Source organism: Bombus fervidus, chromosome 7, assembly GCF_041682495.2.
Source record: "Bombus fervidus isolate BK054 chromosome 7, iyBomFerv1, whole genome shotgun sequence".
Taxonomy (NCBI): Eukaryota; Metazoa; Arthropoda; class Insecta; order Hymenoptera; family Apidae; genus Bombus; species Bombus fervidus.
Window position 1 is genome coordinate 8794858 of NC_091523.1, and position 22367 is coordinate 8817224.

Genomic DNA, 22367 nt, shown 5'->3' on the forward strand with positions numbered 1-22367 from the left:
ATATCGCGGCTTCTATGGACACCTGTTGTGTCACCAAGGATAGTTTTAGTTTCGCGTTATCGCGACCGGTTGAGTGAGTTTTCGTGTAAACTCGACATATCAGCTCTGCCAGGGTGGTGAAGCGGGGCAAAGCGGAGACAAAGGTTAATTTGGTACGAGCTGTAATCCGTCTCATCCGTCGGATAGAGCAGCAGGACCCCAGGACGGATGACAGGAGCCCGGATTAGTGCCTTGTTCCGTCAAGGATTATATCGAGCGCGAAAAAAAAGATTAATCGATATTTCTAGTTTAGCAGGCTGCCACCATACTTTTAATGAAGTTACCCCTGGGACCATTCCGCGTTCGTGTAAAACGCAAAGAATCGGTGTCGGTGTTTATTATCAACAGAAGCAATAATCAGCAAGTTGAATAATTCTCATTCGATATCGTCGAGAGATACTTGCTTTTCCTCCTTTTTAATTCATCGTTTAAATCGACGCACGTATCCACCGGCGCAATTCGATGCGTAATTTAAATAAATCATTGTTCGATCGGAGAACGAAACGAGAAACGGAAGCATTTAGATTCGTGAAAATTCTACAATTCCGTGCTGGCAATTATTCAATCAAAAAAATTCCATTTTTTACGCAACGTTATCGCACGTCGCAGAAAGACGAGCACCTAAAGTATGAAATTTGGAAAATGGTCGTCTTCCGCCGGACTTCAATTAACGAGGTACAGTGTGCCGGTGCCGCTACCGCCACCGCCGCCTCCGCGATTTGCCTCACCACGAGGTGGAAACGTGCCCTGGATCGCGATGTTACCATTGTTCGTCATGGTAACATTGCGATACGCGTGTAACCATTGCGGGACTGGGAAGTCGAGACTGGCGTGTTCGTCTCGTCGTTAATATAATGACGAAAATGGTGAAACGGTCCGACATCACGTAGAGGTAATTCGGCACGCGTACACTCGTCTATCAAATTGATTTCCACACTCTGCGTCCTTACCAACACGTTTATTTCGTCACGTTTGCCGGACGTTGGGTAATGCAACATCGTTGGCAAATAACGAGAACATTGACAAATTTTTTTTACTCCCATCGAGGCGTGATTGTCTTTCCAATCTCGTTATACCGTTATTATCATCAACATGAGATTGTAATCGAATTTTTAAGAAGAAGACAGAAGAACTGTAATTATCTAAATTGGAAAATATTTTACCTATACACACACACACACACACAGTGTTTGAAACTGATCCTTAAAGTATGTTTCAAAATAAGTACGCATTAAAAGCATGTTATTGCTGTTGGTGTTGAAACAATCAAGATCGTAATCAAATTTTCTGAAATGTTAACACATTTAATAATGCTAAATGGCATGTATTATTGTAATTATCAATCTCAGATTGAAGTCGAATTTTTCGAAAAAAGAAAGCAATCTAAGATAACATTTTCAGTTATTGAGCCTGGCTTTTAAGTATACTTTAAGCCAAAAAGATTACGTTAGATGGTATTTACTGATTTCTGTTAAATGAGCATCTTTTGGTACAGGTAATTTCATTGTTCAGAACAGGTCATGGGCAACGTGTATTTTTTTCTACAGATGTTGCACGTAAATGGCTGGTAGAACTAGAAACGGTAGCTCGAGCACAGGACGTGACGGATCACTTTTGGAATATATGTTGGAGAATAAGGATCGAGGAGCGTAAGTGCAACCGTCTCAACGCTGGTTCTGCTTCCTTTCCTTTCTAATTGACCAACGTTGCCAGTCAATTGAGTGGTAAATTATAGGTCTCAGAGAAAGGATAATGATTATTAGTCGAATGCTAGACTATAAACAAACGATAATAATTTCGAGTTCCGGCAAAGGAAGAACACGTTGGAAATCATACACGTAACAGGAGAAACTATATCTACAAACTTGTACGTTATTTAATTATTCCAAACAAATTCACCCCTTTGTTTGTCTGATTAAAATTTTGATAACTTCATTTGTCGAATTAAATCAATATCTACATATCGGTATACATAGCTATATATACATGAAACATTCTGACCGAAACGGTGGCAACGATTTAGCGGGTTAAAGGCGTTCACAATGGGGTTCGACTAGGTTTGAGGTTTGAGGAACGATTGAAAATGGTATCTAGATAAAGCTGGGCACATTTAAGAGTCGATCGAAATCTTATCGGTGATGGCGATCATAGACGCTGTGGGTCACACTCGAGTTGGCTGTTTAATTTATCGAGCGTGACGATAATAACTCGGCACGGGTTTCGACGCTGCGGAACGAACAAGGGCGGTCGATGATGACGATGATGATAATAATAACGGTGCCGGTCGTAATAATAAAGAGCCAGTGGAGGGCCACTCTCTGCGATTCGAATACGCCGTGTGGTTATTTCAAAGGTCTACTTAGCATTCGGTGTCACGTAGAGCCCACGGTTTAATACATCAAAAACTCGGGAATCCATCGTCTACCCTCTCGGTCCTCCTTACCGTCGCGACACCCCTGAGGGTACCACCGTATTCATTTGTTCAAACTTGCAACCCTCTCGAGGACTGTGCGTGCCTTTTGTTTTGGCCGACACGAATTCTGATTGGATCGTTCGCCAGGTACTGCCGGCCATGGCAGCCTTTTCCCGGACTAGGGTTATCGGGCCAATAGTCTCCTCGAGGGCGTTTCTGGGCGGGGATTCAAACGCGTCCTACATCTGTCGCTGTTGTCATCATTATTATTATTATCATCGTGGCTCGTTGGACGTACACCTTTATGAGTTTCCGGCCGAACCCGCAATGTCGGTAACGCCACCCTTATATGGCGCTTCCGCCACTACCTGCTAGGTGGCGATAGTTACATGTCTGTTGACGTTTGATAGAAACATGTTTATAATCTATAACGATATTGATATTAATGGATTATTAATTATTTTGATATTAAAAGTAGATTTTATCGAAGATTGAAATTTCTTATAAGATAAAATTACTGTGGCAGATTGATGAGAATAATGAGTTTATCGCGTTTATCACGATAGGACATTTTACTTTCGATTAACATTGCATTAATATGTCTGTAGAATAATACACATGTAACGATACGTATGTAAAATATGTAGATATTAATACTGTAAGATGTTAATTCAATCTTTAGAAAAATACATCACATTTTCAATTATAGTCGTTATTCGAATATTAAATACACATATGTAAACGTCCATTTATGGAAATTTACATGACGATGTTTCCCGCGGTTATGTCAAAAAATTAACGGTCATCCCGCCATCTATGTAACTCATAGTTGTTACAAAACGGCGGTACACGGTGACGTGCTCTTGTTTTACAACGATAAAAATTACAACGAATTAGCGAAACCGGCCGTTTTATCCCCGGTCTGTGTCGGGTTGAAGTATCGCGCGAGTAAATTCGAGTGCGTTTAGAGTACTGAAGTGGCTGAAAGTTCCGTGGTAAATGCAATTTTCGTCGAACGTCGCGATCACGTTGGTCGCGTTGACGGGCATATTTTTAAAAAACGGAGAGGAACAACGCGCTCGGGGTTCGTTGAATGACGTTAATCGCTTTTAGTGTTCTCGTGCGGATCGTTTAATGGCATCTAATTTCACGTGGTCCTGGGAGAGAGCGAGAGAAAGAGAGAGAGAGAGAGAGAGAGAGTATTCGGTAGAGTTTACAGCGTCGTAATTTATCGACGTCGAGGCTTCGATCTGCTGCCTGTTGATCGTGGGAGCCCAGTGTCCTTAACGGGTAAGTGAATTTCGCATGCATGTCGATCCAGCTGAAAGAAATACGCCATGTCAGAAAGCGGAGTCGAGTGAACTTCGGCACGATTCATCCTGTCAAAGGTCAGAGGTTTTAATATCCTGTGCTGGACACCCACTTGGCAGCGATAATTCGAATTAATAAGCGCAAATTGCCGAGTCGTGGTTAATACAGGCACATTTCGGGACTAACTCTGTACCGCGCATAGGGATATTTTAACCTCAACGAAATGGATTCTCGGAACATATCGGAACGACCAATCGTGACAGACAGCTTCCGCAGTCCTCAGAATCGTACGTTCAGAAATTAATGCCCGTAGATCGGTCATATTGGAATCAAACGTATAATACGTTCGTTCTATTCCGAAATTACATGCAATATGTAATTACATCGATATCGTTGATTACGCGTACATGTAAGGAAAATGTTTAGGAACAGGTGTTTACATAAGATATTCAAGAATTTTGGTGTTACTTCGTGGAAACTCTCTAACGATGTAAATAAACGAGAGGTTATGCAAACATACGTTATATACATCGATCTATTTTTATCTTATTGTATAGTAATATTCAAATAACTTCTTTGTATTTTATGTATTTTTCTTACAACATTTTAAACAATATAAATTTATATAATATTATTTTTTTATTTATATCTATATAACATTCAGATCAAGTTTAGATCAGATTAGTCAGAAAAAGAAAAACTGGAAAGTATTCAGAACATAGGATTTTCGAAACGCGTGTTTAATCGTAGTTTTCAAAAAGCTTATTTAATATTGATATTCGCCCGATAATGTTCGACGTGGCCGCGGTTTCCAGACGAAACATGTTTTCGTCATTAATCGATACAGTTCGCTGGCCAAGAGTGCCAATATTTTCCACAACGGACTTTTAATTGTCTGGTGCTTGCCGCGGTATATTGCGTTGCATTGTGCAGCGTTGAAAGAAAACGTGTCGCGTGGTCGAATCGAAATTAATATTTTCTATTTTCGCGGACAATATCCCATTTTGTATAGCCGAGCGCATTCGCTTATTGTCTCGTCGTGTATGAACGCACGAAGCGTCGATACAAGGCGTGGATATGCGTGTATAGAACAACCAGCTAGAGAAAGTGGGAGGGAGAGAAATGGAAAGGAAGAAAAGCAGAGAAAGACGCGAGCGTAGTAAAACATAGTGTTAGGTAGAAAAAAGAGGAAATAAAAAAAAATGACGACACTTGTAGAGACGCGTCCATACTTTTGTATCCTATTGCTGAGTCCGGGGTACAAATGACACTCATTTGTACTGATAGGGATCGTTGCTCGTCTCGCAAAAAGCGCGGGGCTTAATGACCAAGATGCACCTATACGATATCTCGTCACAGATCCGTCAGCGATATCGAGCGTGGCTCAACAATGCGTCCGTCGGAATTAAAAATGTATTATACAAGCTGTCGTTCGGCCTGTGTTCCGTTTAATCGACTCGATCCTCGTTACAACGCGAAACGGGAAAACACTCCACTCGAATGTGCTCGTTTCACGTTTTACCGTTCTGGTCTTTTTTTTTTGTATGAAACTTCTTTTCGGCACTGTTAAAATTTTCTTTCTTCGTTAACATGTATGGAAATGAAAAATTCAGTTTTTGAAAGTTAAATAGAAAAGATAGATAGATAGTTATTGATGTAAAACATGTTAGGCTATGTTTGATTCATAGATGTATAAAATATCTGGTTTCGATGTTACATTTATGGGCGTGTAAAATATAGATTATCTGAATGTAACTGAATAAATGAAGTAATAATATAAGTGGAACTTTCGTTTATCTCTGCAACGATATCTTCCCGAGTTTGTTTCATATAATACATTACAATTGAGAAACTTTATTAAATTCTGATTAACCGATCCTTTGAATTCTAGCATTTCAGCATGAACCGAATAATGTTTATTCTTCGTAATTATAATACGTCATAATACGTCATTCATCGCTGTTGAAATAATATTTAGATAATAAAATGTTAACATTTGCATAATAATACACGTCATCTGCGAAGATAGCGTACGTGTTTGTATCATAAAAATGATCACGTGTTCCACACAAACGAGTAAGACGTTTATAATAATTTATAATAATATGAATATGTCGATGCTAGTCTGACACTATTCTGTGCTATTAAATGAGCGATACTTTTACTTTTAGTTTCGTCGTATTCGCACGTCATTCGGGAAGAAGCAGCAATAATAATCGAAGTAATAATAAATCATTCGTTATAACAAAAACAATTATCTGACAATATCTTAGGAATATTCTGTAGAGTGCAAAACGCAGGGAAATCGGTGGGATAAGATAAGTGAATAGCTGTTTCTCACGGAGTAAGTATATTTTGGCAGCTACATTTGGTTAGAGCGGAGATTAGCCGCAGTAATTATCGGGGTAGCATTTTCCTTTGAATCAGGCCTAGTATCGAGCGATTTAGCGGTTCCCGCTCGGCCAGAGGTGATGATGCAAGCCGAAGACGATAATCAGCACGATAATGCGAATGATTGTGTAGAACGCCGGTCCGTGTTAATTATATGTTCGCCGATATATCGCGCGACGCGCCTCCGTGCATTATCCGATTTATCGCCGGCGGACGTTTGAACGGATACGCACTGTTGTGCACGCTGCATAATGCGTTGAGTTTACGAGTTTGCAAAGTCTCCTTCTTGCATTCTTTGTCACATTTTCGTTTGAAAAATTCGTGAACTCGTATTTCGTACATTTAGGTACATTAAATTTATCTCGAATCGATATCTCGAATATTACAAAGTTAAAGATAAATTTTTTGTGAATGGTTACGTTATTGTCCCGTTAACCTTTCACATTGCGAGACTCGTGAGAAGGTTTACGGATCAGATTTAAATATGAAAAGGCACATTCGATAGGATTGGTATTATAAATGTGTTTAGTTAACTAATCAAGCAAACAAATACGTACGTCTTGTAAATAATGTAATGTTAATATGCAGACAGCTACTATAATATGATATCCTCTAATTGTTTTATAACAAATTCGGTATATGGATAGATATTGTTTGTTACAGCGTGTAAGGGATTTTCTTGTTTAAAGAGCTAGGAAAATGTTTCTTAAAGCGACGGCTACAAAATACCGATGAATAGATTACCTAGTTGATTAATTTGATTAGAATTCGGTAAACTTCGAATCTTCTATCTATCGCAGCTGTTCCTATTTTCCAACAGGAACTAGATTATATATTCAAGTATATTACCGAAGAGTTTGCCAAAGAGACATGAATTCTCGTTAAAACACCACCTTATTCCTGTTATAAATCGGCGAATTAAACGTTTCAAGCTTCACGCGCACGTGAGTTTGCTTGGGGACGCTAGCACGCTTTTAACCATCGGCCTAACCGTTCATCGAGCCTTACCTCTTTGCCTCTGTGAAACCGTTAGTTGTTGCTTCGACCAACGAAAAATCGCCGCGAAGAAGCGTAAAAGACTGAAAAGGCGAACGAAAAAGAACGACGAAGAAGCGAGAGAAACACGACTGTAAAAGAGAAATGGGTGAAATAGGGACGCTGACGAAAATAGAAAAAAAGAGAAGAGGGAGGAAGAGAAAAGAAAGAAAAGTAGAAACGTCGCGATGCGGCGGAGGAAGTTGAAAAATGTCAGCCGGTAAATTGGAAGTACGGGTCGAGTACGGCAGCCCCGACGTCAAATAAACATGCCAGGACGAGCAATTTCGTATATTAGAAGGTCCCGCAGGGTAGGTGCATCCTGCGTCAGGGCGCGTGAGCTACGGTGATGATGTTTGACCGCAGGACGCATCAGGGACTCACTTGCACGGCCGATGCAATTGCATATGCCGACCGCAAAGTAAATGGGCACTGGCTGGTGGGAATTAAGGATTCTCGCCGGAGAAATCGAGTGTTCCCTGTGCGCAACGTTCGATCAGTTCATGTACACGAGATACACGGTGACGATTTTCCATGGTTCTTGGGAACGATTTGAGCAAACAGACGACGGCACTTCGTTTAACGCCGCTGTTACGAGACGGCAGATTGATGAAATCGTCGGTTATTCCTGCGGTCTTGCGGTGAACAATTTAATGCACGTCTTTAAAGGACGTCGCATCGACCAATGTTTCTTTTGCACTAATAACTGGACGTTGCATAATCCGAACAAGATTCACGGATGCGTGATTGGATCGTAAATGGAACATCTTTGCATTGTTTCCAGTTAGTAACCGCATAATATGGAACCTCGTGTCAATTATGTAACGTGATTGCATCAGATCGCGTAGAATATTACTTTTTCTAACGGAAGAAAAATATCGGAGACCTTCGTCGATTACCCGTGTTATAAAATTACCTATTCGTTGACTGTTTCAACGCAATTACGAGAGAAAGACGTGAAATATGTCGGTCACGTAACGATCCGAACGTCGAAACAAAGCTCTTCGGTAATTTGGCAACGAGTTGGGGAGAGAAGGTGAAAATCTTCGAGGTTAAATTCGAGACACGCGAAATTTGAATAATCTTCAGACGAAAGTCGATCTGGCAAGGGTGGCGAACCCTGTAATCTCGGCCACGTGCAATAACGACAACAGAAGGGGGAAAATGGTCGGAGAGTGCAAAACGGGAGAGCGAACCAGTCGATAGCAGCCGACTCAACCGTAGGAGGTTCGAGCGATAAGTATCTAATAGGAATGTAGTACGAGCTTGTAATAACGTTACACAACGAACCGGTGTAATACGATTGATCGTGAAAAAATTTATTTGCCCTTACCTGCCACGGATCCACGGAGCTACGTGAAAGTCCCTCGAATATAAGATTCGAGGGAATCGAGCGGCACTCACGAGTGCAATTCGCCAAATCTAATTTGCATGCGATCGAACGCGGAACCCACTTAAGCACGGAGTTCCGCCGTGGAAACTTCCCGCGGGGGAAAAAAGTTCTCGTCATGACTGCATTTCGTTTCGAGCTCGTTGAATTAGATGCCGGTATAATGCCGGCTTTCTGCCATTTTGATTATTTCGTTCCCCCGTTTGCTCGATACGGCTTTAATCCGTTTGTACGCTTGCTGGAACAAACCGTTCTGAATTTCATTTTTCCGAAAGGAGTTCATTCCTCTTGAATCGATTCTGCGAGTTTGATTTTACTTCACGATTAATAGAAAGTATTTCAATATGATATAAAGAGTATTTTAATACGGTCTGCTAGGTTTAAAGATAAGATATAGATAAGATTTAAATATTATTAAAGACAAGATTAAAATAGAAGAGATACGAAGTTTTCTTAAGGATCGATATTTAATGTTACGCTAATGAAACATATTTAAAATATTCGAGAGGAAAGGATGTATTTAGTTAAAAGGACATATTTTGTTAGATTGTCGTGAAATCAAACAAAAGAACAATTTTACTAATACGAGATCGATCAACCGCGTATCATGTTTTTCTTTTGGTCTTCGGTTACTTCATTAATAGTACATCGATAATTACTAGAATCATCTTAGTATCGAATACGATCGACGACAAGGGAAAGATATCGTCTTGAATGAAGAATATAAAAATAATTCTCACTCATCGAATATTCGTAACACGTAATTCTCGACCGACTAGATCGGAATCGGTCCTCTGACAATAATTCTTACGGAAGAGAATCTCAGCCCGTGATTCGTTTAAATTATAACGCCTAACGTTGTCGAGGCAAGCAAGCAAACACGAGGGCGCCGGGATCATCCCGATACTATCGATAAATTCAAAGAAGAGAGGGGTCCAATCCATTCGAAATGCCAGATCCATTTCGCGCCTGCTCGATCTTCCCGGAGGGCACACCAGTGCCGTAAGGACTCGTAACTAGTTAGAGGGGAAGTGTTTTGTCCCTTCCTTTTTCTTCCTCTTTTTACCTCTTTCTCATCCTTTCGCTGCGACGCAACGATTGCTCGTACCATTTCCATGATGAAACAGCCGATGGTGGAGGGGCCATAGAAGGGGGCATGTAACGTGTCGACGACGTCTCGACGATGACTGGTGCATCCTGCTCGAGAGACGCGAACGAGAGACGCGTGATTCTCAGAAAAGGCCAGGTCTGCCTTCGGCCCGTCCGATAGAGTCATCACGTGTCGGCGCTAGGATAGTGGTTTTATTGTAACATATCGAACGTGGATACCAGTTGGGGGCCAGGTTCCGAAGGAGAGAGGGCTGCGGGCACGTTCTTTCAGGCCAGCAGCCACAGAGAAGAAACGAATTGCGGGGCTAGTTGTCCTGTATCGCAGCGGGATGTCTGAATGCACGGTGTATGATTGATCTGACACGTAGTGGGGGCACCGTGGTCTGGTCGCACGTACCTGGTACTTCGATTCGTTCAGCAACCCTTCGCCTTGGATCCTCTTTCTATCTTTGTTCGCGAACCGTTTGTCGATATTGCAAACCACGCATCGTGACGCGTTTACAATGGAAATCCAAAGGATCTTGTACTTAACGATCGCGTCTCAGTTGTAAGCGCTGTGAAACGTGTTTGCTCGCGTGTGCGCGTCCTGGGATAATTAGACCTTCGAGGAATCGTTTCGTGAATTTCCACGGTTGTTGCTGATCGTTCGATAACGTTGATAGACCGAAATTGGTTTCATCCTACGTTAATGACACCTTTTCAGAGAGCTTCAATTATCCCCCGCTTGTTCCCCTGCGGTCTACTTGGTCGGTCGGTCTCGTCGTCCATACGTGGTGCCGCGACAAAAACGCGAGCGAGAACGTGAGACGTGTTAATTAGAAAAATGACGAAACGAACCGCGACACACGCGGTGTTCTCGCTAACGCGAGAGCACGGCCCTCGCCCGGGCAAAATGCATTATCGTAAGTACAAGATTGCGTGTTTCAATTATGAGAAGGCTCGCTCCGAGGTATATTGGGATTGCTTCCATCCTTCTCTTCCCGTTGTCTTCTTGGTCCACACTGGGAGAATCGCTTCATCATAATCGGTCATCCAACGTTTTTCTACAGAGCATACCCCCCGCTGTCTCTACGCCCGGATATCTTAGCATCGAAATGCCGCGCTGACAGGCAAAGAATTTGATATCGTGATTAGCTCGTTACGGTATTGTGCGTTAACGCGTTGCCACGAACCCTGGACCTTGCCCGATTGTTATTTCACTCGAAACGCGGCCGAGCGAGACTTTACAAGCCCTCAATTCGTTGTCGAAGATGCGGAGTAATTGATTTCGAGCCACCATATGCAAATAGGGGATGGAAGCTGTGGTTCGTGGCCGATGTAAATGTTTAATTGGATCGTGCGGGTACGTCGAGGGAAAATAATCCTGTGGTTAATACGTGCGTGGGAACCAATTAATTATTAGAAAGGCAACGTCAGCCTCGGGAAAGCGTACATTTTTTCTATTAACTCTAAATATTTAAATATCTTGAAAACACGTATAACAACATCGCAAGTTTTTCTCTTCTTCTTTCAAGCGTTCCACAATGTCTGCTAGTTTTCTTTTCTTAATCAAATTGAATCTAGAACAACAAAATGAATGAAAAGAGCTATTACGAACTAAGTCGAGTTTATTCTACAAATATTTAACTAATTGCTCATTTACCTATATATAATTACTTTTTCCTTTTCAAAAGATCCGCACGATTAAGTTTACGTTCGATAAGATTACTTCGTAGAATTTCTCGTATAAAAAGGTTCGTATTATAATAGTACTCATTCGATAAAGGTCAGTGTTGAAGGTGTATACGTCTTGTTTGCGAAAAAAGTGGCGAAGGAGTTTCTTGGCAAAGACTATCGGGTAGATCTGTCGGCGAGATTCGCGGAGTATTCGAAGGTGTTACTGGAACTCAAACTCGGCACTCTTCTATTTGCCGTTTGAGTCCTTTCGACAGGGGTGCAGCGGCACAACCCCCGCTGCTCAACCATGGCCTCATTACCAAAGCAAATATTTTATAGACGAGCCCTCGGTGACGACTCGAGCAAGAATCTGAAGGAGGCGAGATGCTGCCGGAATCGATGTAAAAAAAGGCCTCGAATAAAGCGCGAGTTCCTTTTTCCTGTCTTCCAATCTCTGTCCTCAACCGAACCCCCTGGCTCGACCTCGCTCCGTAGGCGGCGGGAAACGACAGGGGAGGAAGAGAAAGAAAATAGAAAGAGGAATCTCTCTTTTCACTGGCTCTACCCGATTTACTTTTCAACTCGCTTGTTTTATATCCACTGTCGGCCCCTCCTTGTCCTCTCGAGTCGTCGATATTCCGACGTGAAACGATCGGCGTTAAAAATTAGATAGGTCGCGCGGCCTCTCTTCACCCTCTTCGCCCCTGTTTCCGTGCTTGCCGCGAAGTTGACTAAAAGATGGAAACGGGAACCACGGAGGTGGAATCTCTTTCTTTTTACCGTGGACGTCTGCGTGAAATGAAGTCGATGATATTATTACGGCAACGTAAGCTTAGCTTCACTCCGTTCTTCGTTTAGTTTGGATCAATCGTAGGACGAGTTCCGTCAGAACTAAAAAATCGCGATATCTTCTGCTTGATTGGATATACCGGGGACAAGCGTTTTAGCTTGTGTTTTACATGTTGAGATTTAGTTGAGACAGTGGGGTTTAGTCGTCCTACGAATAGACACGCGTGGAGGAAATATGAGACTCCTCCGCTACACTCATTGCAGGATCATCGCTGTTAGTAGGATGATATAAAACCGTCTCATCCCATCTTATACTGATCTCGACGAGTATATTTCTTTTTTCGTTTATCATTTCTTGAAATTCTTAATGACGTTAGAATATTCCAAGTTTGAAGATCCCCTTTCGTCGTTGCTGTAATGCACGATATTCTGGATCGTCAATTTCTATAATACGCTTAAATTGATCCTTTAGGCGACGCTGGCATTGACGCAGTGTGTCCTTTAGTGTTCGACTGAATCGTCAATTTGTCTAGCATTATCCAGAACGTAAGGAAAGGATGGAGGGTCGAATTGTAGAGGGGTGGCGAACTAAGGAAAGGAGGGAGGAGTGGGAGCAAAGGCGGACCCAGCGTCTCCAAAGGATTTCGTGTATTTAGGATAACAAGCTGCTCCGCCCCTGAATTGGTATGCAGAGACCCACGAGTAACTCCTTTATATTGACATATCGTGGAACGTGATCCAAATACATGCGACATTATACCGAATTGCGAACAAAGCTGGCGCCGCTGCAACGGCAGCAGCCTCGTCAAATTGTCCATGAATAGAAAACAAATCGTCCGTAAGGCAAATTCGTGTTCCCGGGGAACGACGTAGCCGTACGTACGAATCGATTACGAATGCGACTCGATGTCTGCGTCGATTTTGCTACCACTGCGTTTCCACATTTATAATTATGAATTACGGTGGATCGTGGTTATATACGCAAATTTATATTTTTCTTAATTGAATTTGTTTCGCCCTTTGAACATTCTAACGAATATTTTACATTGAGTATCTTTTTTTAATAATACGATCTTTTATTACGACCGTGTAGATACGAATAATACACTTATGAACGTGACGTTACGTTCGACGTGGCTGCGACACGAGGGTCAAAGGGGAAAATTTCAAACGCGAAACTCAGGAAACTGATATCGATGGGTCACGAAAAGCTGACTGAAAAAATAATAATAGGAAATGAAGGTCCTTTCCACGATCGCGCCGGCCAAATAACAAAGTAACCGAAGATGGATATCCGTTTCAAATATTCACGCCCTTTTCGCGCCATGGCGTGAAATTGATGCGTTTAGGAACCCCTTTACTGGTAGGCGGACAGTTACGCCGGCATAAATATTGCCAAGAGCCCTGCTGACCACATGGCACAGATACGGCCCTGAATAATGTGCGTGCTTGCGTACTGCGTTTCCGCAGGCTAACCGAAAGATTTAACCATAGCCGAAACATAGCCAAACATCAAATAATTTATTATTAATTTCATTGTTTTGTCTATGCAATGAACATTATCGAACAACGCGATAATCTTCGCAAATGCTTCACGTTGTATCTCTCTGTGACAATTTTAAAGACAATAGAGAAATGGCGTTTCGACGGGGAGGAAAATCTGTACGTTGCGCGCCGGTGTGTTTACCTCGCCACGGTTACATCGGCTTTGCGAGGTAGGAAACGATATTTGTTCAGGCATCCCGCTAGGAAATTCAAGGCGACTAAGAGATTATTCGCGGCACCCGTTGCGTGAATATATAATAGCGTGGCGTGTTTATGTATCCAGCTATGACAGGCACTTCCGTTTCCGTCGAGCGCTCTTGACTTCGTTCCGTTTCTGACCGCGTAAATGTGTTTACACCACGCTGTCGTCTGTCGCTGGTCTCCCTCGTGAGGAACGTTCCTTGTATTCGTCATGCACGAATTCCCAATTTTCCATTTTGTCAAATTCCATCGATTCGTCGAGACGTACTTTACACAGCGTTTGTAAATTTTTTACGATGCAGCATTGCTGACGATCATCATATAATTTTAGCTTTTCGCTACTTTGAAAATGACGATCAGCAATCAACGTCCCGCGAGACGCGTCGTAGTTATTAATTCGAATATAATTTCCGCAATTATTTCGAAGCAGTCGCCCGTTATAGAGCGTTATTTATTTTTCTTTTTCCATTTACGGCTCGTCCTTCCGGCCATTTTCCTCACCAATTTATCAGCTTCTACCGCCCTCTCACGTCCATTAACTTAATTAATTTTTCTCAAGTGTTCGTTCTACGTTTCGGACCGCGAAAGCTGTGTGCCGAGAAGTGTCAAACTAACGAACGTGTTCTGAAAAATGGAAGGCTCCAATGGTGGCTCAGGTGTTGATTGTTTCGTACACGTACAAACTCGCGGTTGCTCGCGCGCGCGCGCGAGCTCGAACGCTCACAGGGCGGCGAATGCCAACGGTTTGTACGCTGCTAATCGCCATCTGTTCCGCCAAGTGACTCGACACATTGCAATATTGTTAATTATTCAAATTCGCGTTGTAACGCCATGCTTGGTAGATGTTCGGTAATCTTATCGAGGCAACCTCGCTACCTTTTGTACACACATGCATCCACTTCGCACCTCATTATCAATTCTTAATTGAATTTTACCTAAGTGAATTCCGTTAACCCGCTTGATATCTCTAACATCATCCTTACGCGAAACTCGTCCTCCGTGTTCATTATTTCATCACAAATATGATCTTGGTAAATTACATAGTAAGATCCTTGAAAAAAACGGAGAAATCGCTGAAAACTTGCTGAAAAATTCATGAAGAACCCTAGCTTAGGAGCGACGATGTGAACGAAGAAGTTCAGTTCGTCACGCTAAAGGAGTCTAATATTAGAGTAGGCAACGATCATATACTATGAAATACGTACCAAAGAAATCAGAGTGAGCAGCATGTGAAAAGATAATAATTCGAGAGAAGAAACTAACCTTGGGCCATGCGTTTCACAATAGATCATTAAAATTTCTAAAAATCCAATGAAACGGAAGGCTATCGAATTGGTTATTTTGACCATTCTGGCATTTCTATAGTCGCGATTATAATTCCGATCTCAGGTGTTATCTATGTTATGATTCGTAAATGAAACAGTTGCAATCGATAACAAAAATGCGCGTGCTCTATCATTATGATTGTTCCAGGAAAAAATGGTCGTATGGTAACGAACCAGTTTCCCTCGCCAGGCGCAATTAAATAGAGAAATACGCGCTCTACGTTCATACATCAGCCCCAACTGCCCCAACTCTACGTCTAAAAGTGTCTTCCACTTATCCATGGAACGCGAACTTTTACTTTTGCTGACGCAGATATGAGTAATTAACCCCGCGAGTAATTTCCATCCGGTCTGGAGTCGGAGCACGAGCTCGGAGCGGTCCTGGGCGTCGATCATAATTCGAACTGGCCAACAGCAACGACAGCAAAACCGCGGCAGCAACGTAGAGACACAGAAGAGTTCTGACACTCTCTCGCCTCGCGTATGGTACCTATATCATTGGCTCGGGTTGGGCGGAGTACGGCGTGAAGTTGGCGCCGCCAGCGATAGATACCGCTAATTATCGATCGTAAATAACGTCGCGGGGCGCACGGCAGCCCGATCCTATCGGTCCTTCGGCCGGTTTCATCCCCCCTCGTGTTCCGCAGTCTTTCGATGATATAGGTGCTATGTGTCGAGTCGCCTCTAAAACGGGGTTGGCCGAACCTCGGAGGAACAGGTCCCTCCTGACCACTCTAACGTCGTTCTCTTGGGTGTGCAGTCGCCTCTCAGGGTGGCTTGGATATATTACAAACGGTGCTCGTGCACGGTTATTACAACTTGTACGCGGTTATAATTGCGGGCAAGAGGCCCACCGGCTCGAAACGTGTGATTTGTGCTCCCGCGGGAAGCAAAACGGCTACCTGGCACGGTTCTCTACGGTGCCGCGACACGCATACATGGCTACTCTGTAAAACGTTCCCGTATCGATTCTCATTCCGATAGCGGTGGCCTCCTTTTCAGAGAAAATCGGAGCTCGCACGTTTAATGTACGATCCTGAATGCTAGCCTGTCTAGCAAAGTATAAATAGCCCTTTGGCGATATCGGCCCGTTCCTCTAGCTACCTATTGCTCTTCTGTCTAGCGTCGTCGTTGTTTACGAGTTCGATATGGTAATGGACTGGCTGTTGGACTCGCGTAATCGAACGGATATTACCGGACGGGACTTTATAAAATCTAATCTAATCTAATACGTTGAATCGAAGACAGATCGAAAGGGAGACGGTTTTGATCATTCGCGTTTAATCCTCTTGATAGCTCCGTAGCGGTTTAATTTACGTACTACGCTGCCAGGTTCGATGAATGCTTCGTAGATAGCCAACGGGGAACGCGGTATCGATTTTTGTCTTGATACGGTTCCACGGCAGTTCTTTGGCCATGTTCAAAGAACGTGCCCGACGAATACCACAAGTTCGACGAACTTAAACGGATGCCATAGAACAGCGACTCTTCGTTTCGATACTGTGCTTTTAGAAATCTTTCATCGAGTTCCAGTCGTCGATTCGTCAAACGATATCGTTCGCGAATAATCGATGAATTTCCTACGTCGCAGAACAGCTTGTTGACACTGTGCTTCATATCCCACGTGGATCTTATATTTACGTATAACAGCATAGATCATTTATCTAATTAATTTCCTGATCTGCAAATTTAAAATTAAAGTATCTCGTTCATCCTACGTAAAAAAGAGTTTGTCGTTCGTTTGCCTCTGTGTAAAATTTCTGTCTTTCCAGTAATATTCATCTTCCTACTTCCTAAAGATCAAAAAACCGAAGGAAAGGTTTCTTACTCGACTTTGTTCATTTACGAGCTTCTCTTTAACATTAAGCGACCAACGCTCTCCCTACTCTTAATGGCTGATACACGATTACTCGTGTTCGTCGTGCTGCAGTTGACACCTTCTGCGAGGCTATATTTCCTTACGTGCCCCACCCATCGGCTTGTAAGCAGAGGAAGTGCTTGTTCTCTCTCGGTCCCGTGAAAGGGATGGTCGTTTGACACGGTCGCCTACGCTGGGTGTCGGGATAAAAGGGGGGAGTGGGAGGGGGTAAGTCGTGCCCTATCATGCGGGGGCGATATCGCGTTACTAGAGCCGGCTTTGATCTCGCGACACTTACAATTTTCCCGACTGGCGATACACCCTTATTTCGCATCGCGCCACGCGAGTCCTAATGAGAGGCTATGTTCTCTGCACCCAGCACCCGTCTCTTGCCCCGTACCAGGGGTTACCGGTAATCACAAGGCATGATGGCTCGTTCCTGGTGCTGTGTAACCCACCACCCCTGGCTATCCACCACCAGCTACCTCCTCGTCCTTGTCGCACCGCTTCCGCGTACCAACGCCCCCTGACCATGAGGAACAACGTTGTCCAGCCGTGCTCGCCATTACGCCGTGTGAAATGCTAATGCGAGAAGCTTCGCTGGCGTTTATCGTGTCAGACGATAGCACGAGACAAACCGAAGATTCATTGACGATGTTCACGATGCTACTAAATTTGTTTATTTAAAGCTTTTTATTTTATTGAAATTTTATTGGAATTATTGTATTGGATATTCACAATGTTGCTAAATTTGTGTATTTAAAGCTTTTTGTTTTATTGAAATTTTATTGGAATTGTAGTTAGTAGCCTGATTGATACTTATGGAGTTAATTCCGGATTATTTCTTTGTAGTACATTAAAAAAAGCAGGTTGCTATCTGGAATACCAGATCCTAGAAATATACAATGTGCTATTTTTCACAGGATGCACACATATGAAGAAAATTGATATATTAATTTACAAGTGTCTTTTACATTTTAAGATTCAAGGTTCTCCTCCTCTTACGCTCTTCTATCATGTATAAATAATTCGTATCTCTATGGTGTATTTGAACGTACAATAGGTTAGCTATTCAAGAATCTAAAATAAAAACAGAATAGCTACATATATCTAAGAAGAGTAATAAGCAAGTGTAAATTAAATAATATGCTAGGTGGTTATAAAGGTATATAAGGTCAATTAAGACTGTTTACTATTCTTATATCACTCTAATTCTCCAAACCAAGAATATTAAAGGTTATCTACTGATCACCGTAATTCATCGCCAAGAAACAGACGACTGAAAATCTTCGATTACGATACAAATATCAAATTCGAAGATCATACAGATTCCTCTGTGTGAATAAGAGCAAGCGTTTCCCATTGCGTACACACGTGTCAGAGCCATCGCCCGAAGCTTCGGTGTAAATACAATAACCCTTTATTTGTTCCCTTTTCCTTACGGGGCTGGCCGTGATTCAACAATACTCGACGTGTAGGCGGCAAACATCGCAGCCACATCGGGCCACTCGCCCTCGGCGATTTTCGCGAAATTCACCCAACGAATCCACCTATCGACGATTCGGAGATGAACGATGGTCCGTGTCGAGTGAGATTCGAACGCGTGAGCTTTCGACAGCCAGGATGAACGAAGACGGGAGCACGCGTTCTCCTGGATAGAAGCGAGAGTGACGCGTGATAAACTTGAGGAAACTTCGGGGTGGAGTTGGATAGAGAGAGAGAGAGTTGGTAGATGGGAGAGTTAAGGGTATGGGGAGGGTAAGCGTTGTTGGACACACAGAGCAAACACTTCAGAAGATTGCCGTTTCTGCGTTGCAACCACCACCCTTCCATCCTACGGAAATCCTTACTTTCCCCGAAATCCGTAATCTTCCTGAAGGGCGGATTAATTCTCTGGACTTATCACGTGTGCCAGCTTCGCTAGATCTAGATGGAAGCTATTGCCGATCTCCTTTTGTGGATATTGTACTTGCAGATGTTTTGATCATTGGATTGAATAACGGAGAATGTTGTAGCGTAGGTATGTTGTATGAAAAGTACATAGTGTAAGGGAAAAACAAGGTTCCATCTGAAGTATCCCAAAAATTCACCGTAACGCAAACCAGAAAGTTTTTATGAAACATTACGGAATTATCATTTTAACTAATTCCGTAGTTTTAACGTTAGAAACGTTGGACGCACAGTACACGTTCTTGTCATGCACAGTCAAATCCCTTTGCGTGCATTTTAAACTCTTCTTCGCTCGCTACCAAAATGATTTAGCATAAAAGTTCAGTTTTCGATCGAATTTTCTCGCCATCCACGATCGAATTTTCATTTCCATGATATCGAAACTACAAAACATTCTCGGCAAATTTCTCCCTACTGGTTTCCACATTTTACACCGTTTACCTCCGTGATAACGCGTATGGTTGAGAATTTCGCTTTATCTTGGCTGGAAACTCGGTTTCGTGCAGGTGGAATGCTAAGAACTCGTTTGGATATATCCTTAGCTTCGATGCTGATTCTGCGCTTCACGGGCCGCCGGGGGAGGGTCCTGAAGGAGCAATTAAGCCTGAAGTGTTTCCTGCAAGGTGTGACTCGTAGAAACGGACGGACGGGAACGAGAACGCCAGCCACCTGACACGAGAGACGACTTCTCTCGCACGTCAAACGGTAGTAATTCAACTTTTATTCGAGAAGGATGCGATATATTCAGCAGCCACGTCTAGAAGTCAGAAACCGATGCTCATCGATGGCTACGCGAGCCATGCGTAACCGTAAAATTACGACTACTGTTGGTAGTCGATTTTAACCGGCCGAGTGGATAGAAAATATGACTTACAGCGTGTCTTAAAGGAGCGTTTTAAATAAAACTGAATGGAGAAAAAGCGTATTATACACCGTAGACATATTATACATTGTGAGTATAGGGGTATCTGAGACAGATTGGATAGTTTGATGAAGAGGTCTGGATTTAAAGATCGTTCGTGCGTGTCGCGAACGTACTGGATAGAAATGAAATCCTCTAAACCGTTGTTCAGTGAAGTAACACGTATCGTAAGAAACTGTAAGTTTTTACGAAAGATCTTTGTCGTCTTCTCACATATTTTATGAGCCACCGTTCCCTGCACCATTGTATGTATTTTCATTTTTCCACTAAAAGAACGTCCAGCGGATCGTGAGAAATTCACCGCGCAACCGGCTACGCTTTGTGTATCAGTGATTTCCTCCAGAATGATGGTTACGCCGGATAATAAAACAAACGTGTTCTTTTCAACAGCGACAGAGAGAAAGAGAAAGAGAGAGAGAGAGAGAGAGGAGAGAGAAAAAAAGAAGAGAAAGAAGAAAGGGAAAAAAGGTGTGGAAAAGTAAGACAGTCGACGTGACGCGACGAGCATTTTAGTTTGCGACCATTCGTCGCGCGAGCTCGTATTTTCTTTCCTCCTTCTGGTTGCTTCTTAATTGCGGGAATAATAATCACGAAGTTGTCACGTTGGCTACGTGCTTCGCACAACCGGCGGAGGTTCCTGTCTCCTCGGGACAGAGAGAAAAAGGAAGCTGGCATAAAAGGGAGAATTGAATAAAATTTTGGCCCGTCATGCCTCGGATAAATCTGAATTAATTAAGCGGTTTCGGACTAGACTTTCAATCGTTTCTCTTTCTCGCTTCATCACTTTATCCTCCGCCCTCTTATTTCTCTCTTTTTATCTTTTTCTTTTCTTTACTTCCTCCTCCTGCTCCTCCTCAATGCTTCACTTCGCGTCGACTTCTCGTATTCGTTCTCTTCTTTTTTTCACGTGGAGATTTCGTGGTAACTTAAACGCGGGAGCCATTCGGTAGCTGATGGGTTAATTGAGAGTCGAACTAGCCCTTAGATACAAAGGCCTTTCAAGGAACAACGTGAATGCGATGACGAATTGCGCTCACATAGTATACACACTTTTGTGTCACGTTTCATTGCTTGAAAAACCAGTACGACAATTGCCACTTTCTTTTTTTGTGTTTGTTGTCAATTCAGTGTTATCTGTTATCTTTGTATCTCTGTTAGTATAATGGTCGGCCGAACGTATTTACGCTTTTTAAGGAGAATATTCTGATAGATAGAACAGCTTGTTCTACCTCGTTGTCTGTACGAGAAAGCTGTAATAACAACATGAATATTTCATTCTATCGAGAGCTAAAAAGAAAGCTAAAAATCCTCTTGAACTGGACCCTAGTTGAACCTTTTCGGGTCATCAGCAACCGTTAATTGTGATCAGTAGTCGAATTTTAGCGTCCTTGAGACTGGTTCATCCACCCAATGAATTCAATGTTTCCGCAGCTTGCGACAGCATCCGGTAATGAGATGGTTCTGTATCAGGTTCCTGGACCAGTTTGTCTTTGCTCCGCTGTTTTTCTTTGCTTCCTTCCCCTCTGCTGCTATACGATGGACGATGGTCAGCACAGTGGTTAAGTAACTGGTTCGTTAGAATGTTTATTTGCTTAGGGATCTTTTGTCAGGCCTTCGACTAATGTTATGACGACCTGTTACCGTCCCCGGTTTCTCTTCGTCGCATATGTTTCGTGAGCACAACGGACGTCTTTCAGCTATTCTGGCGGTCTTTCTGAAAAAAATCTCACGTTTCTCCAAGACAAATCTGTCGAAAAAAATGTCGACTTCCCAATTCTTGTCCGTCTAGTTAGTAATCTACGTTAAGCTGCATAATTTGCTCATAATGGAATAATAGAGTATTCAAATCTTTCTTTTTCTAGTTTGACAAAATTGTTAGAAGTTTGCGACAAGCAAAATTGTTTGGCACGATTACAGCGTAAAAGTTAATATTAATTCAAATAATTATTCATTTTTAAAAAATCATAGGAAATCCTTTAAAAGATTCCTTCGTAAGAACCGTTGTGAATCTACACCATTTCTACGGAAAGTACAAATCGGATGTTTCGATAATTTTGGAAGTTGTAGTATCAATTACCTAAATATTTTCTCCATTTAAGCTATTAAATTAAAAAGATACGACTTGCTTGTCAAGTTAGCCTATGTTCTCGATGTTCGTATCATAGAAAGGGATAGGTATAGGTTGGGACTGGAAATGAAGACGTTTCAGTCGTGAAAATTCCTTTCATCAATTATAATCGTCGACGTGCACGGGACAGTAGCCGTTCATTAAAAGCGTATATACGAGTCTGCTCGTTGCTTGAAGAAAAATACGCTAACGATACCGCTCGTGAACGTGTTCTGAATACTCGGTTCGCGCTCTCTTCTGTATTCGTAATCCCCCCAGTCGCGGTGTCTGATTCTTGGCCGAACGTGGCCGTTCGGGAATAATG

General features: G+C 42.6%; 1 long non-coding RNA gene across 1 annotated transcript in view; it reads left to right on the top strand.

The window, feature by feature from the left end:
- Positions 1 to 3286: 3286 nt before the first annotated feature.
- Positions 3287 to 22367, top strand: part of LOC139988950 (uncharacterized) — a 229357-nt gene continuing 210276 nt past the window's right edge. Inside the window, exon 1 of the long non-coding RNA XR_011800236.1 lies at positions 3287 to 3742. This is a non-coding gene — a long non-coding RNA (uncharacterized lncRNA). The remainder of the gene's footprint in view (positions 3743 to 22367) is intronic.